At 50.8% G+C, this 20,147-nt stretch overlaps 1 protein-coding gene across 4 annotated transcripts in view; it reads left to right on the top strand.

Annotated features, from left to right (window-relative positions):
- Window positions 1-20,147, top strand: part of GABPB1 (GA binding protein transcription factor subunit beta 1) — a 70,753-nt gene that overhangs the window by 12,139 nt on the left and 38,467 nt on the right. For all 4 annotated transcript variants that reach the window (XM_029064982.2, XM_029064978.2, XM_029064981.2 and 1 more), the window contains exon 2: window positions 4,395-4,543. The gene's annotated coding sequence lies outside the window, so the exon portion shown is untranslated. The remainder of the gene's footprint in view (window positions 1-4,394; window positions 4,544-20,147) is intronic.

Here is a 20,147-nt window from a genome sequence, read left to right as displayed (position 1 = left end):
TCACCCACATCCTCCTCCTGCTCCGGAACACCCTCCCAACTTAATGCCTGACAGACCCCCACTCTCCCCACCTTCAGATGCCTCCTAAAATGACATCTCCTCGTTTGCCTTCGCTCATTTCCCCTATCCGCCCTGGGTTCTAATCCCGTCTCCTCCACTCTGTCTGCTGGGTGACCTTGGCTGTGTCGTTTCACTTCTCTGGGCCTCAGTTGCCTCATCTGTAAAATGGGGATTGAGACTGTGAGCCCCATGTGGAACAGGGACCGGGTCCAACCCGATTTGCTTATATCCACCCCAGCACTTAGTACAATGTCTGGTGCACGGTAAGTGCTTAACAAATATCACAATTATTATTATTTTATTATTATTGTTACACACTTGACTGTGTACTCCTTAAGCACCTCTGATACTCACCTCAGCCCCACAGCTCTTTTGTCTGTATCCTTATACGCTACTATTTCCCCTACATGTAATTTATTTGAATGTCAGGTCTTCCCCTGAAGACTGTTCAACGCCTTGTGGGCCAGGATCGTGTCTACCAAATCTCTTGTATTGTACTTTCCGAAGTGCTTAGTTTAGTGTTCTGCACACCTTCCTTCCCCGCCGCCCCAGCCCCAGGACCGTAGCACTGAAGTGCATATCTGTAACTTATCGCCATTAATGTGTGTCTCCCCCTCGAGACTGTAAGCTCACTTTCGGCAGGGAATGTGTCTGTTATAGTGTACTCTCCCAAGCGCCTAGTACAGACCTCTGCACACAGTAAGTGCTCAATAAATAGGATTGAATGAATGAATATCGTTGGGTTGAGTTGACTTTTATTTATTTCCATCTGCTTGGCTTTTCACAAAACCTGGAAATGCTTAGTCTCATCAGCAGACTTGGCGTTTTCAGTGCACACTCGTGAGCCTGTGGGGAATCAGTATTTGTACTTCTTCGTCCTGAAAAGTGGATGCTTATCTCTATCCTCTGCTTCCTATCTTCCTAGCCAGTGTTTTTATTATTATTATTATTATCATCATCATCCGTAACAGAACATTCTGGATTTTCAACAAGCTTTTGGCCTGGATTCTTGTCAGCGGCCTTTTAAAAATCTAAATAGATTCTCCCCGCTACTTCCCCCATCTCAGTCACAGGCTTATTGGCCCCTTCCAAGAACTTCAGCACAAGATAAGGGAGATTAGAATTTTGCTCTATAGATTCCATATCCCCCTCTCCCCGGCCGCGCTTTGTTTTTCCAAGGGCTCACTGAATCACAACTGAATTATCAATTTATTTATTAGGTAGAGGGGAGGCTGTCTGTTCTGTAATTCCCCAACGTCACTTAAACAGCAGCGTGGCTTAGTGGATAGAGCAAAGGCTTGGGATTCAGAAGGACCTGGGTTCTAATCCTGGCCCTGCCAAGTGTCTACTGTGTGATCTTGGGCAAGACAATAATAATAATAACAGTATTTATTAAGTGCTTATTATGTGCCATGCACTGGGGAGATACAAGTTAATCAGGTTGTCCCATGTGGGGCTCACAGTCTTAATCTCCATTTTGCAGATTAGGTAACTGGGGCACAGAGAAATTAAGTGACTTGCCCAGAGTCACGCCACTGATGAGTGATGGAGCGGGATCAGAACCCACAACCTCTGATTCCCAAGCCCATGCTCTTTCCACTGAGCCGCGCTGCTTCTCTGTGTCTCAGTTACCTCATCTGTAAAATGGAGATAAACGTTTGAGCCCCATGTGGGACAGGGACTCCGTCCAACCTGATTAACATCTACTCCAGTGCTTTTAGAACAGTGCTTGGCACATAGTAAGCGCTTAACAAGTACTATCATCATCGTTATTACTGGTAAAAACTTTTATTTTAGTAGAAAGGGCACTACCTTGCCAAGCTACTGGTCTTCTGGTGGTAGCCGCTAGTAAAAGTTGATCACCCCCACTCTTCAGGAGTTCCACAGGGTCCCCTTTAAGATCTTTCAGAACTCCTCGTTCACTTAATCGTATTTATTGAGCGCATACTGTGTGCAGAGCACTGTCCGCAGTGCTTCGAAAGTCCAATTCAGCAACAGAGAGAGACAGTCCCTGCCCATACCGGGCTTAGAGCCTCGTCTCTTGGGAATTATCACCTGATGACAGTGGTTCGTTCACATCAGTTTAATCTAAAACATCCTCTATGGGCACCGTAGTTCCATCAAGATGGCGTGGCCTGTAGGAAGCTCTCTAAATTTCCTCAAAAAAAGACCGAAATAAAGAATTGAGCCTTCCAGTTCCCTCTCTCTTCTATTCCTAGTGGCACTTTTCTTTCCAGATCGTCAAGGGTCTCACCTTCCCTAGGGGGCTTCTTGTTCTTGATATATGGGAAGAAACTTTTATTATTCATTTTTTGCAGTGTTTTTGCAGTGTTCTCTTCAGTCTCCTTTTTGCCCCACCTAAATTCCTGTTTGTTTCTGTCCTGCCATTCTCCATGAGTTTTTCTCATCTTACTCAAGTTAGCTTTCCATTTTTGAAAGGATACTATTTTTCCTCATAGGCCTCTCTGCCAGTTAGCCAGTCCAAATTTTTGTTTGTTCTGGGGCACCCACTTCACTTAGATCTCTAAAACTTGCTTTTTTTCCAAGTCCTTTTCTTTCGGTACCTCTTCTGGCTTCTTCCAGGTCTGCATTTTTTCAGAACTCCTTTTTTTAAAAGTTCACCACCCGTGCGTTGGTTTTATTTTCCCCCTCTCCCCCGTGAGAATGCTAAGTTTCATTGAATTACGATCAATTATTATGAGCACTGGGGCGCTCTCATATACATTCTATCCCAGAGTGTGATTTTTAGCACTACTCATTCCCGAAAATAGGTATTCTATCCAAAAAGCCTTACCTCGCTTTCTCTTCCTTATTGTTACTTAACTCATCTGTTTGAGGATAGTGGAAGTCTGCCACTGTTAGCTTCCCAAATTTCAAGTAAATTTCCCGATCCCATTTCTCGTCCCGGTAGGTGTTCTATAGAGCAGGCTCGTTTTTGTCAGCATTTGTGATCTCTATCCTAGAAGTTCTTTCCGCATCCTCCTCTCACCCGTTAAGGTTTTTGTTAGTACTAGTTATTTGTCCTGCGGTTTCTGTGCCACGTCTCCGTCCTGAAACCTTCCTGTAGATTTTACCCCCCCGGCAGCACTGTATCTCATAGGTTTCCTTCCTCCCCCAATTCTCAGAGATGCCAATTTCATCAGTAATAGTGATCGTAATTGTGGCATTAAATACCACTTGCTCTATGCCGGGCACTGGAGTGGATACCAGCAGATCGGGGTGGATACAGTCCCTGTCCCACGTGGTGCTCAGCCTTAGTCCCGTTTTACAGGCGAGGAAACGGAGGCCCGGAGAAATGAAGTGACGTGCCCGAGGTCACCCAGCAGAAAAGGGGGTGGAGCAGGGATTAGAATTCAGGTCCTTCTGACTCTCAGGCCTGGACTCCAGCCACTTAGGCCTCGCTGCTTCTCGTCAGAATCCTCACTAGATGGCATGTATTTTAGCTCACCGATTTTTATTTTTCGGGCTATTAGCTTTAGCGGAGGAGCAGCGGGCCTATTTTTAGCTTCACTCTTGAGCCATTTTTCCGCATCTACCAGCTGCTCCGTTGGATCCCCTTTTACCCCCTAGAACTCCTCAAACCAGCGTCCTTCTCGGGGGTTATTTCAATCCAGGTCTTGTTCTTTTTCACACTCACTGATCTGGAGTGCGAAAACTTCTCTTCCAACCTTGGAAATAAGTGACCCGTGGCCGTTTTCAGGTGGAGCCTAGCCCTCCTGAGAAGTTCCATCCAGCCCAAAACGTTCCCCCGTGCCCAGTGTCTATAAACCTCTCTCCAAACTGTAGTCCCAACCGTGAGGCTCCGACCTTCTGTTTGCCTTTGGATCGTCATCATTACTATTATCATTATGGCATCTGTCAGGCCCTTACTATGGGCTAAGTGCTGGGGTAGATACAAGGTGATCGATCAGTCAGTGGTATTTATTGAGCGCTTACAGTGTGCAGAGCATTGTTCTAAGTGCTCGGGGAAGTACAATACGATAGCGTCAGCAGACGCATCCCCTGCCTTCATCCGGAGCTTATGAGGTCGGATCCGGTCCCTGCCCCACGAGGGGCGTCCGGTCGATCTTATCCCCATTTCACAGGCGAGGGAACCGAGGCCCAGGAAGAAAGGTTAAGTGACTCTCCCAGGTCCATAACGGGCCTCTAGACTGTATGTTCGCCGTGGGCAGGGAAAGCGTCGGTTGTGTCTTTCCGTCGTCGTCTCCCAGGGGCCTAGTAAGTGCTCTGCGCACAGTAAGCGCTCAGTAAATACGAGCGAGTGAAGTGGGCGCTCATGGAGTACTGGTGGAGTTCAGGTGTCCTGACGCCCGGTCCTTTGCTCTTTCCACTAGGCCACCCAGCCTCCCACGTACTGCTCATGGAACCAGCGGCATTTCTTGGTGACTGTGGACTTCAGTTTCTTGCCAGACAGCGTTTAAGACCGGAGGAAGAGATTTATGCCCACACCAACTGTGGACTTTTGCACAGCCTATACTAAAAGGTATTTTTTTGCGCCTCGCAGATTCCTGGGGGTATCAGACGAGTGATCGAAGCCCTGTGCAGTTCATCCATTCATTGTCGTGTTTACTGTGCGCAGAACACCGTCCCAACCACTTGGAAATTCAGCAATAGAGACAGTCCCTGCCCACACCGGGTTCACAGTCTAGAATAATAATGATGGGGTTTGTTAAGCGCTCACTAAAGTGCCAGGCACCGTACTGAGCGCCGGGTGACTCATTCGTCATTCTCAGAAGAATCACCCCTGGCTCGACGGCCCTGTGTCAGGTCCTTTTAAATTTACGCAATTTTGGCCGATGGGGTTCTCACCCTTCAGGTAATAATAATAATAATAATAATAATGTTGGTATTTGTTAAACGCTTACTATGTGCAGAACACTGTTCTAAGTGCTGGGGTAGATACGGGGTGATCAGGTTGTCCCACCTGGGGCTCACAGTTTGAATCCCCATTTGACAGATGAGGGAACTGAGGCACAGAGAAGTGAAGTGACTTGCTCACAGTCACCCAGCTGACAAGTGGCAGAGCAGGGATTCGAACCCATGGCCTCTGACTCCCAAGCCCGGGCTCTTCCCGCTGAGCCGCGCCACAAGGTGGTAACTTGCGGTGGGGTGTCGGGGTGGATCTCCCAGGTGGGGAGCTAAATCTTTCGTAGGTTCTGAATAATCCATAATTAGACTTTAAGCATACTTCCGTCATATGGGTACACCCAGTTCTGAAAACGTCAGAGTTCTCTTTTGGGCCCAGCATGACGTAGTGGGCAGAGCCCGGGCCTGGGAGTCAGGGGACCTGGGTTCTAAGCCTTACCCTGCCACTTGACTGATGTGTGACCTTGTTCAAGTCACTTCCCTTCCATTGGGCTTCAGGTACCTCACCTGTAAAATGGGGATTAAGACCGTGAAGCCCATGTGGGACACGGACCGAGCCCAACCCGATTATCTTGTATCTCGTGGCCCTGGTGGATAGAGCCCGGGCCTGAGAGTCAGAGGACCTGAATCTAATCCTGGCCCCCGCCTGCTGTGTGACCTTGGGTGAGTCGCGTCACCTCTCTGGCCTCAGTTCCTTCAGTTGTAAAATGGGGAGTAAGACGGCGTGCCCTTCGTGGGATGTGGACTGTGTCCATCCTCATTAGGTTGTATCTACCCAGGGCTTGTACGGCACCTGACACAGAGTAAAGCGCGTAACAAGTACCACAATTATTATTATCCATCCCAGCACTTAGTACAGCGTCTGGCACCTAATAAGCGCTTAACAGTTACCATAAAAAGAACTGTGTGCTTACAGTGTCTGATGGCTTTATTTTATTTATCCCTATTATCTCTTCCCAATATGTCAGGACGCTTGTACTGTCAGATAAATGTCCTCTAATAAGATGCTAGCCAAAACGCATAATGAAAACCCGTGTTCTGGCAGACTTGGGTGTATTTTCCATTTTGTAGGCACCACATTAGAAACAAAAGACGGTACATCGAGAAGGATCGCCTTACGTGCCCGGACTTGCAGATGAGTCTCTTGCGCAAGAGATTATTTAAACTCTATTTGGTCATGGTTGAAAACTCCAAAATTCACTCTCTTTCCCACACCCAAAACTGTTTCGTCCTTGCTTTTGAGGCTTTCGGTAAGCTTCAGGAAAGATTATTTGGGCAGTGTCTAGCCGAGGGTCGGCATATGTCAATTGAATATGTAATGATAATTACGGTACGCGTTAAGCGCTTACTGTGTATGGGCACCGTTCTAAACCCTGGGGTAGAGACGGACTGATCAGGTGGGACAGTCTTCATCCCCATTTTCCAGCTGAGGTAACTGAGGCCCAGTGAAGTGACTTGGCCGAGGTCACACGAAGCGGTGGAGCCGGGATCAGAGCCCTTGAACGCTGCTGACTCCCAGGCCCGGACTCCGGCCCCAAAACCACGCCGCTTCTCCGGAACAGAGGTCCAAACACAACATCCTTTATCCCGGTCGTTGATCTCCACGCTCAGCGCCGTAACTCGCTGACCCCGCTTTTGCCTGCAGGATCCGTAGCACTCCTAACTCTGGCCCTGGTTTTGCTCAATTACTAGGCCCCGGGTCCTGTCCAACCCCCCCTTCCCTCGGGATTCTGGGAGCCTTGAGCGGCTTTTCAGTCAGTCAATCAATCAATCAGTGGTATGTATTAAGCATTTACTAAGTTCCCAGCACTCTACAAAGTGCTTGGGAGAGAGAGTACAGTCAAACAGAATCAGCAGAAATATTCCCCGCTCATAACCAGCTTAATAATAATGATAATATTGATATTTGTTAAGTGCTTACTCTGTGCCATGCACCGTTCTAAGCGCTGGGGAGGATACAAGGTAATCAGGTTGTCCCACGTGGGGCTCACAGTCTTCATCCCCATTTTCACAGATGAGGTAACCGAGGCCCAGAGAAGTGAAGTGACTTGCCCCAAGCCGCACGGCTGACGAGTGGCGGAGCCGGGATTAGAACCCACTCCCAAGCCCGGCTCATTCCACTGAGCTACGCTGAAAACCCGGGTTTGGGAGTCAGAAGTCGTGGGTTCAAATCCCCACCGCGCCGCTCATCTGCTGTGTGACCTCGGGCAAGCCACTCCGCTTCTCTGGGCCTCAGTTACCGCACCTGTAAAAACGGGGATTAAGACTGTGAGCCCCACGTGGGACAAGCTGGTGGCCTCGTATCTACCCCAGCGCTTAGAAACGGTGCTTGGCACGTAGTAAGCGCTTAACAAATAGCATCATTTTTATTAGTATGAACTGAACGTTTCACTTGATAGATGATCCCTGCAGCAGAGTGAGGCATGAAACTGGAGCGGGGGCGGGAGGCTCAGGCATAAAGGAAAGGAAGTCTGGAAGTCCCCCTCTAGACTGTAAGCTCGTCGTGGGCGGGGAATATGGTATTTCGTGCTCTGCACAAGTAAGCGCTCAATGATTAGGATCGAATGACTGATCCGTAGACCCGGTGGCCTGCGGCAAGTATTCATTCATTCAGTCGTATTCAGTGAGCGCTTACCGTGTGCAGAGCGCTGTACTAAGCGCTTGGAAAGTACAGTTCGGCAACAGGTGGAGACAATCCCTGCCCAACAACGGGCTCACAGTCTAGAAGAGGGGAAAAAAACAAAACAAATAGGGATCAATATAGAGATATAAATATATACACATCATTAATGGAATAGAATAAGAGATATGTACATATATGCACATGTGCTGTGGGGTGGGGAGGCGGGTAGAGTAGAGGGAAGGAGTTAGGGCGATGGGGAGGGGAGGAGGGGCAGAGGGAAAGGGGGGCTCAGTCTGGGCAGGCCTCCTGGAGGAGGTGAGCTCTCAGGAGGGCTTGGAAGGGGGGAAGAGAGCTAGTTTGGCGGAGGTGAGGAGGGAGGGCATTCCGGGACAGCGGGAGGACGTGGGCCAGCGGTCGACGGCGGGACGGGCGAGAGCGAGGCCCGGTGAGGAGGTTAGCGGCAGAGGAGCGGAGCGTGCCGGGCTGGGATGCAGAAGGAGAGAAGGGAGGTGAGGTAGGAGGGGACAAGGGGATGGACAGCTTTGAAGCCAAGAGTGAGGAGGTTTTGGTTGCTAGTAGGAGGTGACTCAGTAGGCCCTAGCTGGGGGGTGGCGGGGAGGATCCGCAAGTTCTGAGCCGCCATTAGCCAGTAATTAAAGCGGCCCTCTGGAGTCACGGGGCTGGAAGCCTATCAAGTCATTAGTTCTTAATGGGGACTCTTGACACATTATCATCACTTTGGTGAGTCTGTCCCACTTCTTCCTCTGCTTGGAGTCCCTGAGGGCGAGGGTATTGTAGGGTGGTTTTTTTAGGGTATTGGCTTACTAGGTGCCGAGCACCATAATAATAATAATAATAATAATATATATATATCTAGTATATTACTAGATAGTAAAAATAATCGTGGTACTAAGCGCTTACTGTATTAAGAGTGTGAACCCTATGTGGGACGGGTCCCCCCCATTCCCTCTGCTCCTCCCCCCTCCTTCCCCCTCCCCTCAGCACTGTGCTCATCTGCTCATTTGTATATGTTTTTATTATCCTATTTATTTTGTTAATGAGATGTACATCCCCTTGATTCTGTTTATTGCTATTGTTTTTGTCTGTCTGTCTCCCCCGATTAGACTGTAAGCCCCGTAAATGGGCAGGGATTGTCTCTGTTGCCAAATTGTACAGTGCTCTGCACATAGTAAGCGCTCAATAAATACTATTGAATGAACGAATGAATGCCTGCGTTCAACCTAACTTGACTCTACCCCAGTGCGTGCAACGGCGCTTGGCACATGGTAAGCACTTAACAAGTTCCATAATAATAATAATAACAACAATATGCCAAGCCCTGTCCTATGCGTTGGGGTAAGTACAAGCCAATCAGGTCGAACTCAGTCCCCGTCCCGCTTGGGGTTTACAGTCTTCATCCCCGTTTTCCAGATGAGGGAACCAAGGCCCAGAGAAATGAAGGGACTTGCCCAAGGTCCCGCAGCGGACATTTGGCGGAGCCGGGATTAGAACCCTCACCCTCTGACTCGCAGGCCCGTGCTCTTTCCACTAGGCCCCCCGCTGCTTCCCTGTACTAAACTCTGCGATAGACACACACCTTTCAGATTGGACACAGTCCCTATTCCGCATCGGGATCCCGATCCGCATCCGCATTTTACAGGTTCGTTCATTCAGTCCTATTTACTGAGTGCTTACCGTCGGCACTTGGGAGCACACATTTCCTGCCCTCAACGAGCTTACGTTTAGAGGACGCGTTTACAGTCTAGAAGGTGAGCTTATGGTCTAGAGGAGGTAAGTTGAGGCCCAGAGAAGTGACTGGCCCTGTGTATTAAAGTGTATATACATATGCTTACGTATATGTATATATACGTGGGTATATGTATATGTAGATATATAGTAGAATTTGATGTTTTCTGCCTTTGAAACTTGGACTTAATAGTCATAATAATAATTATGTTGTTTAAGTGCTTACTATGTGCCAAAGACTGTTTGAAGTGCTGGGTTAATAATAATAATAACAATGTTGGTATTTGTTAAGCGCTTACTATGTGCAGAGCACTGTTCTAAGCGCTGGGGGAGATACAGGGTCATCGGGTTGTCCCACATGAGGCTCACAGTCTTAATCCCCATTTTACACATGAGGGAACTGAGGCACAGAGAAGTGAAGCGGCTTGCCCAGAGTCACCCAGCTGAGAAGTGGCGGAGCTGGGATTAGAACTCACGACCCCTGACTCCCAAGCCCGGGCTCTCTCCACCGAGCCACGCTGCACCACTTCCGCAGCTAAAGCCGTTTCACCCGGGGCACCTGGGTGCCGTAGTTCATAGCAGAGGGCAAGCCAGGACCACTTGAAGGTTCGGGGGCGGTCAGAAGAAGTCAGGAGAGATACCGTCACATAGCCGGCGGTAACTCCACACAGGAGGCTGCGCAGGTGGAAAACCTCGGAAAATTCAAGATGGGTGTGGATCAGTTTACAGACGAAATGCGTCTTTTGGGTTACTGGAAGCTAGGGGTAGAGAGGAAAAAGTTAGGGTATTTTTGGGTGATCTCCTGTCAGATTATTAAGAGAGGATACTGGGTCCCTTCATTCTTCAGTCAGTTCTCCTCTAAAACACGTCCTCCTTTTGCGATTTGGATAAAACGCCATTAAAGCAGGGTAGCCTAGTGGAAAGAGCACGGATCTGGGAGTCAGAGGACCTGCCTTCCAATCGTGGCTCCGCCACTTGTTTAATGGCGTGAGCTCGGGCAAGTCACGTCACTTCTCTGTGCCTCGGTCGCCTCGCCTGTAAAATAAAGACTGTGAGCCCCCTGTGGGACGGGGACCGTGTCCCAGCCTATTTGATTGTATCCTCCCCAGTGCTTAGAACAGTGCCATGGTGCGCACTTAACAAAGACGACAATTGTTGTTATTATTATTCATTCATTCAATAGTATTTATTGAGCGCTTACTATGTGCAGAGCACTGTACTAAGCGCTCGGAATCTACGAATCGGTAACAGAGACAGTCCTGCCCTTTGATGGGCCTACTACTAATAATAAAGAATCAGTGTTTTTCCACAGCACGTGTGTGTCAGGATCAAAGGGAATCCACAGTTTAGTGCAAATAGATGTGTAAGAGAGCTGACGGTTGACACGCATGTGACCTTAGTGAAAGCGTATGTACTATAATGTGACTTGTTCCCCAAAGAGAAGGCCTTCAGGGACACAAGTAGTGGGTTACGTGAGAATAGACTGTGTTGTACTCGCCCGAAGAGCTTAGTTGTGGTACTAGATCTTTATAGGGTAGATGAGTCAATCGGCGGTATTTATGAGGCTCTTACTGTGTGCAGAACACTTGTTCTGGGGGCTTAGGAGAGAACGGTGCGTGAACCGATATGTTCCCCGCCTTGAGGAGCTCACAATTTAATGGAGGAGGCGGACGCTCTACCGGTGGGGAAACGGGAGAGTAAAAGGATGTTTGCGTAAGTACCGAGTGACTGAAGGTGGGGTGAGTATCGAGGGCTTACGGGGTACAGAGTCACAACGTAGAAAGGGCACCTAGGAGGAATGAGGGCTTAGTCGGGGAAGGCCTCTTGGAGGAGGGGTGATTTTGGGGTACAGCTCTGAAGGTGGGGAGAGAGGCGATCTGACAGATTTGAAGGGGGAGGACGTGAGCGGAGGGTTGGTGGTGAGGCGGTTAAGACCGAGACAGAGTGACTAGGTTGGCATCAGAGGACCGAAGTGTGAGGGTTGGGATGTAGTAGGAAATCAGGGTGAAGTAGGAGTCAAGCGACTGCCTAAAAGTCGACGAAAAGGAGTCTCTGCTTGATGTGGAGGTGGATGGCAATCACGGGAGGCATCCGCTGGATTGTAAACTCGTCGTGGGCAGGGTATGTGTCCGTTTATTGTTCTGGCGTCCTCCCCCGGGTGCTTAGTACGGTGCTCGGCACACAGTAAAGTCCACCCTTTCCTCTCCGAACAAACGCTACCACGTTAATCCAAGGATTTATCCTATCCTGCCTGGATTACTGGATCAGCCTCCTTGCCCATCTCCCTGTCTCCGGTCTCTCCCCGCCCCAGTCCATACCTTACTCTGCCTCTCGGATCATTTTTCTCCGTGGACGTTCAATCCAAGTCTCCCCACTCCTCAGGAGCCTCCGGTGGACGCCCGCCCCCGCCGCGTCAAACGAGAGCTCCTTTACTATTGGTTTTAAAGCACTCGTGCCCCCTCCTACCTCCCCTCGCTCCTGTCTACTACAGCGCAGCCCGCACACTTGGCTCCTCTACCGCCATCCTCCTCACGACCTCCATCTCGTCCATCTCGCCACCGACCTCTCTCCCGTGTCCCGTCTCTGGCCTGGAGCCCCCTCCCCCTTCTTATCCGACAGCCGATCACTCTCTCCACCTTCGAAACCTTATTGAAATCGCATCTCCCCTTCCCCGATTAAGCCCTACTCCGTCTCCCTTCTGCGTCGCCCAGAACCCGTCTCTGTCGTACCCTCCCGAGAGCTTAATACAGTGCTCTGCACGCGGTAAATACGACCGATCGATCGACTGCGAAGACTCGCTCAAGCAGTTGGGGAAAGTAAAAGCAGGAGGGAGGTGGGAGGATAACTGGAAGGGGCCGTGACATCGAGGAACGGCTTTTTCTGTCGGGAATTCTCGGGCCTGTTTGAAAGTAGCAGGGAAGGAGACGTTGGAGGTTGAGCATTTGAAGATGGCAGTCAGGGAGGGAAGGAGGAAGGGCAGCAAGGATTGTGATAAGCTGCCAGGGGATCGGATCAGAAGCGTAAGCGGGGGGTGTGGGGGGGGTTACGTTTGTGTTTTTAACGGTATTGAAACGCTTCTTATGTGCCTGGCGCTGTACTACATGCTGGGATAGAAACCAGCTAATCGGGTCGGACGCGGTCCCTGTCCCACGTGGGGCTCACAGTCCTAACCCCCATTGTACAGGTGAGGTAACGGAGGCACAGAGAACCGAAGTGACTTGTCCAAGGTCACCCAGCAGACCAGTGGCGGAAGCAGGGTCATCTGACCCCCAGGCCCGTGCTCCGGCCACCACAACACGTGGCTTCTCAATTTTAAGAGAAGACTCAAGAGCTCCTCTCAAGAAACCATTTAGTCTTTGAGCACGGCGTCGGGCAGGGATTGTCTCTATCTGTCGCCGAACTGTCCATTCCAAGCGCTTAGTATAATGCTCTGCATATAGTAAGCGCTCAATAAAAACGATTGAATGAATGAAAGAAACCATTGGGAAGGATGGGAGAGTCGAAGAGGTTCTCAACCAGGTGTCCTGGTGCTTCTGTTATCTTCCGATACCGAAGGGACAAGTTATTATTTTTTATTTTATGATATTTAAGCACTTACTATGTGCCAGGCACTGTTGTAAACTCTGGGGAAGATACAAGCTAATCAAGTTGGACACAGTCCATACCCCACGTGGGGCTCACATTCTTAATCCCCGTTTTACAGATGAGGTAACCGAGGCACAGCTACCTTAAGCGACCGCTTCAGTCGGTCGAATATACTGAGCGCTTACTGCCTGCGGAGCGCCGTACTGAGCGCTTGGGAGAACACAGCGCAGCAGTAAGCAGGCGCGTTCCCTGCTCGGCACGACCTCACGGTCCAGAGGGACTGAGGTAACCGAGGCCCCGGAAAGTGAAGCGGCCTGCCCGAGGTCACCCAGCGGTCGAGTGGTGGAGTCGGGATTAGAACCCGGGTCACCTGACTCCCCGGCCTCCATCCACCGGGCCACGCCGCCTCTGTTTCCGAGAGGCGCGAAAGATACGGGGCGTTGGGTGAACTGAAACGGAGCCCGCAGGAGGGAGGAGACGAAATACTTGAAAGCTCCGACCGAACCGGGAGCCGAGACCTGCCGGGAAACAATAGCTTCCCTCCCGCGCACACGGCAAGGGGTGGGACGGTACTTTTAGAGCCCAACGGCAAAGAGCGGCAGGCCCCAGAAAGAGCAGATGCCCCGGGATGACAGAAAAGATCATAAAAAGGGCAAAACACGCGGGGCCTAGTGGCCGGGGCCCGGGCCTGGAAGTCGGAAGGACCCGGGCTCTCATCCTGGCTGCGTGACCTTGGGGAAGGTCGCTTCGGTTCTCTGAGGGAACTGAGGTTCCCTCCTCTGTAAAATGGGGATTATCAGTAGTAATAATTCTAATACGGCTAAGTGCCTACGACGCCGTCAAGCCCTCTTCTAAGCCTTGGGGTAGATGATGACAATAATAATTCTGTTATCTGTTAAGCGCTTTCTATCTGCCAAGCACTGGGGTAGGTGGACACGGTGCCCGTCCCCCGTGGGGCTCACGTTCTTAATCCCCATTTTGCAGATGAGGTAACTTGAGGCCCACGCAACAGACAAGCGGCAGAGCCGGAATTAGAACCCGGGCCCTTCCGACTCCCAGGCCCGGGCTCCGTCCGCTACCCCCGTGCCGCTCGCCCCGGCTCTGCCGTTCGTCGGCTGTGGGAGCTCGGGCGAGTCACTTCGCTTCTCTGCGGGGATTAAGAAGGAGAGCCCTACTTGGGACGGGGACTGCGTCCAGCTCGATGAACTTGTCTCTCCCCAGCACTTAGCACAGCGCCCGGCGCATAGTAAGCGCTTTACAGACGCCACAGTTATTATCATTATTATTTCTCCACAATGGAACCGGGACCCCACAGAGCACCACTCGGAGGATTAGCCGGGAAAGTGGCGGACGGGGGTGGGGAGGTCGCGCCACCTGACATCCGGTCTTCGTACCCGGGCGGCCCTCCTCGACTCGACAGGTCGACCTAAAAAGCTTTCGGGGATACTTCCGATGCCGCGGAACGGTGCCTCCGGACTTCCCGAGGGGCGCAGTCGCTAGTGAGTTTCTCCCCGGCCCCGCCCACTCGTAACGAGCGCGGGGTAGAGTGTTTCGCGCACGGTGAGCGCTCCGTGAATAGGGTGGATGGATGGGGAAGATTGGAGGGAGTCAGGTTAGAAGCTTCTTGCCTTGTCAGTCCGTTAGAGAAAGAGTGGGGAAGAGGCGCCCTCTGGTGGTACAAAGTGGGAGTAGAGGGAGTCCCGGTGGGGACTCTGTGGACCAGCTGCCAATCCGGGCTATTTATTGAGCGCTTACTGTGTGGGAATAACCGTGATAGGAAGTATAGGAACAGGTCGTCAGTCAGTCGTATTTATTAAGCGCTTACTGTGTGGGAATAACTGTGATAGGGAGCATAGGGACAAGCCGCCAATCAGTGGTATTTATTGAGCGCTTACTGTGGGGGAATAACCGTGATATGGAGTATAGGGACAAGTCATCATTCGGTGGTATTTATTGAGCGCTTACTGTGTGGGAATAACCGTGATAAGGAGCATAGCGACAGGTCCTCGATCGGTGGTATTTATTGAGAGTTTACCGTGTGGGTTTAACTGAAAGGGAGTATTTGGTCAAGTCGCAAATCAGTGGTATTTATTGAGCGCTGACTGTGTGGGAATAACCGTGATAGGGAGTATATGGACAGGTCATCAATCGGTGGTATTTATTGAGTGCTTACTGTGTGGGAATTACCGTGAAAGGGGGTATAGGGACAAGTCGCCGATCGGTGGTATTTATTGAGCGCTTACTGTGTGGGAATAACCGTGAAAAGGGGTATAGGGACAAGTCATCAGTCGGTGGTATTTATTGAGCACTTACTTTGTGGGATTAACCGTGATAGGGACAAGTCATCAATCAGTGGTATTTATTGAGCGCTGACTGTGTGGTAATTGTGATAGCGAATATAGGGACAAGTCGTTAACCAGTGGTATTTGTTGAGCGCTTACCGTGTGGGATTAACTGAAAGTGAGTGTTTGGACAAGTTGCCAATCAGTGGTATTTATTGAGCACTTACTGTGTGGGAATAGCCGTGATAGGGATTATAGGGACAGGTTTCCAATCAGTGGAATTTACTGAGCGCTTACTGTGCGGGAATAACCGTGAATGGGAGTGTAAGGACAGGTCGTCAGTCAGTGGTATTGATAGAGAGTTTACTGTCTGGGAATGACTGTGGTGGGGACTATATGGCCAGGTTGCCAATCAGTGGTATTTATTGAACGCTTACTGTGTGGGAATAACTGAAAGGGAGTATAGGGACAAGTCATCAATCAGTGGTATTTATTGAGCACTTCCTGTGTGGGAATAACTGTGATAAGGACTATAGGGCCAAGTCGTCAATCAGTGGTATTTATTGAGCGCTTACTGTGTGGGAATAACTGAAATGGAGTATATGGACAAGTCCTATTGTTTGAGCACCTATGTTGTCCAGAGCTCTGCCCTAAGTGCTTGGGAGAGTACAGTATTAGAGGTGGAAGACATAATAATAATAATAATAATAATGATGGCATTTGTTAAGTGCTTACTATGTGCCGAGCTCTGTTCTAAGCACTGGGGAAGATAACCGATTACCTTATATCTCCCCCAGCGCTTAGAACGGTGCTCAGCACGTAGTAAACGGTTAAATACCGTCATCATTATTATTATTATTACTACAAGGTGATCAGGTCGTCCCACGTGGGGCTCACACTCTTAATCCTCATTTTACAGCCGAGGCAACTGAGGCCCAGAGAAGTGAAATGACTCGCCCGGAGTCACACAGCTGACAAGTGGCGGGGCCGGGATTAGAACCCGCGACCTGTGACTCCCGAGCCCGGGCTCTTGCCACTAAGCCACGCTGCTTCTCATGTTCCCTGCCCACGACGATCGGCCAGTCGGTGATATCTGAGCCTTTACTGTATGCAGAGTTCTCTCCTAAGCACTCCTTAGGCCCCATCCGTTTAGCTCCTATCCAACTCAGCGCTTAGACCAGTGCTTGACACACAGTAAGCACTTAACGAACGCCATCATTAGTATTACATCCCGCCTCGATTACCGCGTCGGCCTCCTCGCCGATCTCCCCGCCTCCCATCTCTCCGTACTTCCCTCCGCTGCCCGGATCGGTTTTTCTACAAAAACGTTCAGTCCACGTTTCGCCGCTCCTCGGGAACCTCCAGCGTACCCCGAACTGAGCCTCCTTTTTCGGGATGTCTGTTTCTTTTTAAAAATAAAGCCAGATGTCCTCAGCGGTTGCCCCGTCGACTGACTCATCCACTGGTGTGAGCTTTTTTTTTTTTGGTCCCTTCCTCTCCTGCTTCGTTGACTGATTTTTAAAACGGCATTTTTGTGAAGCACTTACTTTGGGCCAGGCACCGTTCTGAGCGCTCGGGTAGGTCCGGCCTAGTCAGGTCGGACCCAGTCCCCGTCCCGCTCGTCGTCTTCATCCCCGTGTTGCGGATGAGGGAACTGAGACGCGGAGAAGTGAAGTGACCCCCTCAAGGTCCCACAGCCGACAAGTGGCGGAGGCGGGAGGAGAACCCAGGTCCTCCTGGCTCCCGGGCCCGGGTTCTAGCCACCGGGCCACGCCGCTTCCCCTCACTGAACGTCTCGACCGGTCCTACGTCGCTCACGGTTTCCCGAACGGGTGGGCGCCCGGTGGGATCCGAGCGATTCCGTTCTGGGATGGCAGACTGCCGTTCTCCCCTCCTGCCGTTTTGCCCCGTGCGCCACTCTACACGGCCCAACCTGGTGAGAGAGAGTGGGAGTCAGTGCAAGTCTATTTCCAAAGAAGACTTAAGTGCCTTAAATTAAATTAGCTCGTCGTGGGCAGGGAATGCCTTTTTATTGTCATATTGTCCCAAGCGCTTAGTACAGTGCTCTGCACAGGGTAAGCGCTTAAATCCGATTGAATGACTTCTAAAGTGCCTGACGCGCACTTCCCCTCCTTATCCAGACTGAAAGCTCGCTGTGGGCAGGGAATGTCACTCTTTCTTGTTGCACTACTTTCCCTAGCGCTTAGTACAGTGCTGTGCACACGGTCAGCGCTCAGTAAATGTGATTGAATGAAGGAACGAATCCAATCGTCTTGGAGCAAGCAGGAAATGGGCGGTAATGATTAGAGAAGGGAGCGTGGCCTCGTAGAAAGGGCCCGGGAGTCAGAGGAGCTGAGTTCCGATCCCGGCTCCACCCCCTGTCCGCGGTGGGACCTTGGGCGAGTCACTTCACTTCTCTGGGCCTCGCTTACCTCACTGGTAAAGTGGAGAATAAATCCAACTTGGACTGCGGGCCCTGTTGTGGGACAGGGACCGTGTCCAGCCTGATGGGCTTCTATCGAGCCCAGCGCCTGGCACATAGTAAGCGCTGAACGGACACCATTTAAAAAATGGAGTGCCTACTGTGTGCAGAGCACTTTACAACCAATCCGTGGTATTTATTGAGTGCTCTCTGGGCAAAACACTCTTTTAAGCGCTTGGGAGAGTACAGTACAGCAGAGGTGGTAGATACGTTCCCTGCCCGCAACCAGCTTACGGTCGAGAGGACCGTACGGAGTGCTTGAATAACGTTTTCCCGAGTGTGCGAAGGGGCCAGAAAAAGTGCTGTGCTTGATTTGCCAGGAATCAGACACCCCAGACCCGTGATGAATGCGGCCTCTCAGCTGGCAGCGACGTCTTCAAGCTGAAGAACAACTACTAATAAGGACATTTTTGTAGATTTACATTGTATCGTTGGAAGTCATTCTAATTTCCACCAGATGGCCCCTTGCGCCCTATTTTAAGACGCGCCAGAGGCCAAACTGGAGGGCGAAATTTGTAGAGCGGATGAATTTCTATTGCAGAATGTTAGGCTTCAGCCTGTATCTTTTAAAAAAGTGGTGCTGGAGCTCGTGGCAGGACACCGCAGTCGACGAGTCGGTCGAATTTCTGGAGCACTCGCTGCGCGCGGAGCACTGAACGAAGCTCTTGGGAGGGTAGAATAGAACAGAGTTGGCAGAAGCGTTGCCTGCCTGCAGCGAGCTGACAGTCTAGACGATGGGGCGGACATTAATGTACATAAATGAATTACGGGTACGGACGTGTAAGGGCCGTGGGGCCGAGGGAAGGGTGAACAGAGGAAGGAAAGCCAAGGGCAAGGGCGACGCAGAAAGTATTCTATTGTAAGGTTATGAAACACTCCGCATTCAGGGAATCGTCAGCGTCGAATTGATTTATGCTGGGGATAGACAGCTCACTGAAATGATTTGCGGTTAAGTGATTTTTCAGCTGGCCATTCTGAAAGGCAGGAGTGTTTTTTTGTTGTCGTTTGCTTATGGTATTTGTTAAGCACTTACTGTGTGCCAGGCACCATACTAAGCGCTGGGGTGGATGCAAGGTTGCCGGGTTGGAGATGATCCATGTCCCGCACGGGGCTCGCCGTCTAAATCGCCATTTTAAAGATGAGCTAACTGAGTCAGCCCAGAGAAGTGAAGTGACTTGCCCAGGGTCACCCAGCAGACCGGTGGCGGAGCCGGGATCAGAACCCAGGTCCTTCAGACTCCCGGGGCCACGCTCTACCCACCGGACCACCCTCGATTGATTGATAGATGTCACTCCCCTACTCAGAAACCTACTGTGGATTCTTCATACCGGCTCATTCAATCGTATTTAAGCGCTTGCCCTGTGCAGAGCACTGAACTGAGCGCTTGGGAGAATTCAATACGACAATAAATAGACATTCCCTGCCCACAACGAGCTAATTTAAAACTCCTGGCCATCAACTGTCAACAACAACTCCTCCATCTATTCAATCAGTGGTATTTAATCACTTACTTTTTTATGGTGTTTAAGCTCTCACTGTATGCCAGATACCGTTCTAAGCATTGAGGTAGATAGAAGCTAAGCAGGTTGGATGCAGGTTGAGCGCTTACTGGGTGCAGAGCACTGTACTAGGGAAGGAGCGTGGCTCAGTGGAAAGAGCCTGGGCTTGGGAGTCGGAGGTCAAGGGTTCGACTCCCGGCTCTGCCACTTGTCAGCTGTGTGACTGTGGGCAAGTCACTGAACTTCTCTGTGCCTCAGTTCCCTCATCTGGAAAATGGGGATTAACTGTGGGATGACCTGATTACCCTGTATCTCCCCCAGCGCTTAGAACAGTGCTCTGCACATAGTAAGCGCTTAACAAATGCCAATATTATTATTACTACTAAGTGGTTGAGAAAGTAAAATAAATAGTTGGCATTCGTTAGGCGCTTACTATGTGTCAGGCACCGTTCTGAGCCGCTGAGGGAGTTGCAAGCGAATCAGATGGAGTTCCACGTGGGGCTCACACTCTTAACCCCAATTTTCCAGATGAGGTAACCGCGGCCCGGAGAAGCGAGGCGACTTGCCCCGGGGTCACCCAGCGGGCAAGTGGCAGAGCCAGGATTAGAACCCGGGTCCCTGCGACTCCCAGCCCAGTGCTCTATCCACCAGGCCACAGTGCTTCTCTGTACCGTACGCCCTTACGTAGAAGTTCTCTACGCCCAGGGTGCTCTGCCCGCTCCAAGCCCTCCGTCATTTCCATCCGTCGATCTCTTTCTCTGTCGGTTTGCTGCCGTCATCCTTCTTCGTCTCTTTTCCCCCCGCCTTCAGCAAGCGAGTAGAAAGGACCCCTCCGAGCCGCCCTGGGTTTCATTAGCGTAGCTGGATTATGAAATAAAGAGGCCACAGCAGCGTTTGCTGCTCAGAGGTACGGTATTCTGCGACCACGTCCATTTTCTCTCCCGTTCAGCTCGGAGTGCGGGCCGCCGAGCAGGAGGAGATCCGGCCCGAAAGAGCGCGTGACC

This window comes from Ornithorhynchus anatinus, chromosome 5, assembly GCF_004115215.2.
Source record: "Ornithorhynchus anatinus isolate Pmale09 chromosome 5, mOrnAna1.pri.v4, whole genome shotgun sequence".
Taxonomy (NCBI): Eukaryota; Metazoa; Chordata; class Mammalia; order Monotremata; family Ornithorhynchidae; genus Ornithorhynchus; species Ornithorhynchus anatinus.
The sequence above is the reverse complement of the archived record's forward strand: the minus strand, read 5'-3'. Positions and strand labels throughout refer to the sequence as shown.